Raw genomic sequence first — 6,000 nt, forward strand, 5'->3', positions numbered from 1 at the left:
ATTATTGATGAATTATTGAATTGAATGACCCCTGAAGGTATATTTAAAGGTATAACAAACAATAAGGGGATTAGCTGAACATATATGATACATGAAAAATTCTGTTATAAATTATTTTGTCTTAGTTAAAAATAAGTTGTCTTCCAGTAAACTTTTATTACATTTCCAATATCCCCGTCCACGTGGAAAATAAGAGTTATGTGAATGCCAATTAGATGATGATCCGATCGTATTCCTATTAAAACTTTTTTAACCTTTGATACAAGAGAGTAGTCAAGACGATTAGCTTGATTAAGTCTCCTCCATGTATATCTCACTAGGTCAGAGTTTTTTAGTCTCCATATATCCGCTATTTCTAATGTGTCCATAATATATGTGATTTCCTTAAGGGCATGGTGATGATAGTTTGTAGAGTGATTACCTTTACAGTCCACTGAGGTACTTAATACTGTGTTATAGTCTCCTACCATAATGACTAGATCATTTGTTGCCTGTAAGTTCAATAAATTGGTATAAATGTTTTCGAAGAAGGGTGGATCATCCTGATTTGGACCATATGAACATTCGTAGTGTCATTCCAAAAAGTGATCAAATTCAACATCTACTCACAGACTCCAACCTTGACTTCCTCTGCCTCTCAGAGACATGGCTCCATAAAAACTCCATATGCTACTTTGATTGTGCCTGGCTACAATGTTTTCAGGAGAGACAGGATTGAAGGAAGAGGAGGGGGTGTGATGATTTACATTAATTTCTTTGGGGTAGGGGGCAGTATTTTCTTGTCCAGAGTAATTGCCTGCTACTCAGGCCCAGATGCTAGGATATGCATATTATTAGTAGATTTGGATAGAAAACACTCTGAAGTTTCTAAAACTGTTTGAATGATGTCTGTGAGTATAACAGAACTCATATGGCAGGCAAACACCTCAGAAAAAATCCAACCAGGAAGTAGGAAATCTGAGGTTTTTAGTTTTTCAACTCTTTGCTTATCCAAGATACAGTGGAAATGGGGTCAGGTTGCACTTCCTAAGGCTTCCACTAGATGTCAACAGTCTGTAGAACCTTGTTTGATGCTTCTACTCTGAAGTGGGGTCGAATGAGAGGGGATTGAGTAAGGTCTGCCATGAGCTGAACATGTGCTGACCATGCACGTTCACATGAGAGCGAGCTCTGTTCCATCGCATTTCTGAAGACAAAGGAATTCTCCGGTTGGAACATTATTGAAGATTTATGTTAAATACATCCTAAGGATTGATTCTATACCTAGTTTGACATGTTTCTACGGACTGTAATATGACTTTTCGTCTGAACTTTTGCCTGGACCTGCCCACGCATCGTGAGTTTAGATTGTGTACTGAACGCACGAACAACAAGGAGGAATTTGGACATAAATGATGGACATTATCGAACAAAACAAACATTTATTATGGAACTGGGATTCCTGGGAGTGCATTCTGATGAAGATCATCAAAGGTAAGTGAATATTTATAATGCTATTTCTGACTTCTGTTGACTCCAACAGCAATCTTTGGGTTGATTTGTCGTCTGAGCGCCGTACTCAGATTATTGCATGGTTTGCTTTTTCCGTAAAGTTTTTTTGAAATCTGACACAGCGGTTGCATTAAGGGGAAGTGGATCTAAAATTCCATGTGTAACACTTGTATTTTCATCAACATTTATGATGACTATTTCTGTAAATTGATGTGGCTCTCTGCAAAATCACCGGATGTTTTGGAACTACTGAACATAATGCGCCAATGTAAACTCATATTTTTGGATATAAATATGAACTTTACCGAACAAAACATACATGTATTGTGTAACATAAAGTCCTATGAGTGTCATCTGATGAAGATCATCAAAGGTTAGTGATTCATTTTATCTATATTTCTGCTTTTTGTGACTCCTCTCTTTGGCTAGAAAAATGGCTGTGTTTTTCTGTGACTTGGCTCTGACCTAACATAATCGTTTGGTTTGCTTTCGTCGTAAAGCCTTTTTGAAATCGGACACTGTGGCTGGATTTACAACAAGTGTATCTTTAAAATGGTGTAAAATACATGTATGTTTGAGGAATTTTGGAATTTCTGTTGTTTTGAATTTGGCGCCCTGCAGTTTCACTGGCTGTTGACGAGGTGAGACGCTACCGTCCCACATACCCTAGAGAGGTTAAAGTGCAGAGGATAAGTTCATTAGAGTTAAACGCACCTCAGATTGCAGCCCAAATAAATGCTTCACAGAGTTCAAGTAACCGACATCTCAACACCAACTGTACAGAGGAGACCGCGCGAATCAGACCTTCATGGTCGAATTGCCGCAAAGCAATCACTACTAAAGGACACCAATAAGAATAAGAGACTTGCTTGGACCAAGAACTAAAAGCTATGGACATTTGACCGGTGGAAATCTGTCCTTTGGTCTGATGAGTCCAAATTTGAGATGTTTGTAAACAAATTGAGTGGTCATGTGATAATGAACTAGAATGTATTGGCCTGAACGTTACACTGTCTCCCCAAATGTCTTTTACCCTTATAGGAATGTATAGACCACCTTCAACCAAAGGTGTGTTTTTTGATCAGTTTAATAACATGCTTAGGGAATGTGATTTTGGGAAAGAGGTCATCTTAATGGGAGATTTTGATATTAATTATGAAGACAAGTCTTGTAGGAAAACCCTCAAACGGATCACTAATACCTTTGACCTTACACAGCTAGTTAAAGGGCCAACCAGGGTGACTTGTTGCTCTAAAACACAGATTGATTTGGTGTACAGTAATAAACCAGAGAGAGTGACTAAATCATTCAATATGGTTACTGGGCTATCTGATCATAATCTGAGACTTATAGCCAGAAAGCTGTCTAAGAGCAGGTTTAACCTCTCTACTGTTAGAAAGCCGGATCAACTAAGAATACCTAAGAGTGAATTAAACTATTTTGAAAACGCAATTAAGGGAATTAACTGGAATGATCTCTTGTCCTATACAGATGTGGAAGCTGATAGTCAGGTTTTTCTATCCACAATCCAGACTACAATAAATGGTTTCCTAAAGAAAATCAAATCCTAACCTGGCCAAAAGAGCACTCTTCCTTGGCTAAATGGAGAAATCTGGAAATTGATGAAAGAACGAAATTATGCTCAAAATATAGCCCTAAGATCCAAATGAGTGTCACGCCCTGACCTTAGATATCTGTGTTTTTTAATATATTTTGCTTAGGTCAGGATGTGACTAGGGTGGGTAATCTAGTTTTTGTATGTCTAGGGGTTTTTGTATGTCTATGTTGGCCTGATATGGTTCCCAATCAGAGACAGCTGTTTATTGTTGTCTCTGATTGGGGATCATATTTAGGTAGCCATTTTCCTCATTTGTGTTGTGGGATCTTGACTATGTTTAGTTGCTTGTCTGCACTAGTTTGTATAGCGTTTCGTTCGGTGTTCATTTATTAAAGAGTATGTACGCATACCACGCTGCGCCTTGGTCTCCTTCATACGCCGAACGTGACAATTAGAGCATGACAGACGTAGGTTTACCATGTTGAGAAATAAGGTGATGAAAGAAATCAGACAGGCCAAGGCAAACCTTTTTATTAACATAATTTGTGAAGGGAAATTCTAAATTGATCTGGGAGAATCTAAAAAAGTTAACAGGGAAAGACCGTAGTAACACTGCAAAAAGACTAGAAATTATGGTGAATAACAATCTAACACAGGATGCAGTCGAAATAGCAATAGCCTTCAATTCCTACTTTATTGACTCTGTCAGGGTACTGACACAGAACCCCTCCACTGGTTTCTTGGGCTCAGTGCTAGTGAATGACGCTCAACCTGTCTTCATCATAAGGGAGGTTTCTGAGTCAAAGGTGAACAAGGTGATTAGCTCACTAAAGAACTCTAAAGCCAAAGATGTGTTTGGGCTGGACTCTACCTTGGAAACTACAAAGAGTCACTCATTGGCCCCATTACTAAGGTCACCAACACATCTATTGGTCTGGGGGTGTTTCCAAGGGTATGGAAGTCGGCCATAATAACGGCCATCTTTAAATCGGGCGACCCTGCTGACGTGAGTAACTACAGGCCCATTAGTATACTACCTGTGGTGTCAAAGGTTGTTGAAAAGTGTGTAGCAGAACAACTGATTGCCCACCCCAACAACAGCCCCTTCACATTACACTCCATGCAGTTTGGCTTCAGAGCGAAATACTCCACAGAAACGGCCAACTGCTTTCTTCTGGAAAATGTGAAGTCCAAGATGGACTTAGGGGGCGTTGTTAGGGCTGTGTTTCTGGACCTAAGGAAGGCTTTTGATACTGTTAACCATGAGATTCTCATCACAAAATTGTCCAAGTTCAACTTTTCCCCCGATGCCTTGAGATGGATGAAATCATACCTTGAAGGCAGAACTCAGTGTGTCAGAGAGCAATGAGCTGTCGCCCACTCTTAGCTATGATGTGGGCGTGCCCCAAGGGTCAATACTGGGGCCCCTCCTGTTCAGCCTATACATTAATGATCTGGCTTCTGTCTGTACTGGGTCTGAAGTTCAAATGTATGCAGATGATACAGTGATATATGTGCATGCAAAGAGCAAACAACAAGCTGCACAAGAACTCACTACTGTAATGGTCCAGGTTACAAAGTGGCTCAGTGACTCGTGTTTGCATCTCAATGTGAAAAAAACTGTTTGCATGTTCTTCACATAGAAGGCAACAGATGCTACTGAGCCAGATGTCTATGTGTCAGGGGAGAAGCTCCAGGTGGTATCTGATTTTAAGTATCTTGGCATCATACTTGATTCCAAACTCTCTTTTAAAAAGCATGTGAAAAAGGTAATTCAAATAACCAAATTCAACCTAGCTAATTTCCGATTTATACAAAATTGTTTGACTACAGAGGTAGCAAAACTGTACTTCAAATCTATGATACTCCCCCACTTAACATACTGCTTGACTAGTTGGGCCCAAGCTTGCTGTACAACATTAAAACCTATTCAGTCTGTCTACAAACAGGCTCTCAAAGTGCTTGATAGGAAGCCCAATAGCCATCATCACTGTTACATCCTCAGAAAGCATGAGCTCCTGAGTTGGGAAAATCTTGTGCAATACACTGACGCATGTCTTGTATTCAAGATCCTAAATGACCTGGCTCCCCCTCCACTCAGTATTTTTGTTAAACAGAAAACCCAAACATATGGCAGCAGATCCACAAGGTCTGCCATGAGAGGTGACTGTATAGTTCCCTTAAGGAAAAGCACCTTTAGTAAATCTGCTTTCTCTGTGAGAGCTTCCCATGTCTGGAATACACTGCCATCAGACACACATAACTGCACCACATATCACACTTTCACAAAATGCATGAAGACATGGCTAAAGGTCAATCAGATTTGTGAACATAATCCCTAGCTGTGTGTTGCCGCTTTCCATGTTGTCTGTTGTCTGTAGCTTGTGAGGTGTGGAAACACTTTGTTGCTTTTATGAATTTTGTCTTGCTGCTTTTTGTTCTATCTTGCTCTGTCTGTATGCTATGTCTTGCTTGTCCTATGTTGCTCTGCGTGTGCTCACTACTCAATGATTATCTATATTGGAATTGTTTTTAATAACCTGCCCAGGGACTGTGGTTGAAAATTAGCCGGCTGGCTAAAACCGGCACTTTTACTGAAGCGTTGATTAATGTGCACTGTCCATGTAACAATAAAATAAACTCACACTCAAACTCAATATAGATTAATGAGCCAAATCTGTTTTTCGTACACTTTCATATTCAAAAGGATCCACCTTCCTTGCGAATCATTCCTGACTATTTGCACATTCAGATTGAGATTTTTGTTATTTAATATCATCACACCCTTTGAGTTCCTTTGTCCATGACAGAAAAATATTTCACCACCCCATTCCTTTTTCCACGCAACTTCATCTAAGGATGTAGAGTGAGTTTCCTGTAAACAGTATATGTTATATTCCTTTTCTTTTAGCCATGTAAAGACTGATCTTTTTTTATATAATCTGCTAAAC

This window comes from Salvelinus namaycush, chromosome 8 (genome assembly GCF_016432855.1).
Source record: "Salvelinus namaycush isolate Seneca chromosome 8, SaNama_1.0, whole genome shotgun sequence".
Classification (NCBI taxonomy): domain Eukaryota; kingdom Metazoa; phylum Chordata; class Actinopteri; order Salmoniformes; family Salmonidae; genus Salvelinus; species Salvelinus namaycush.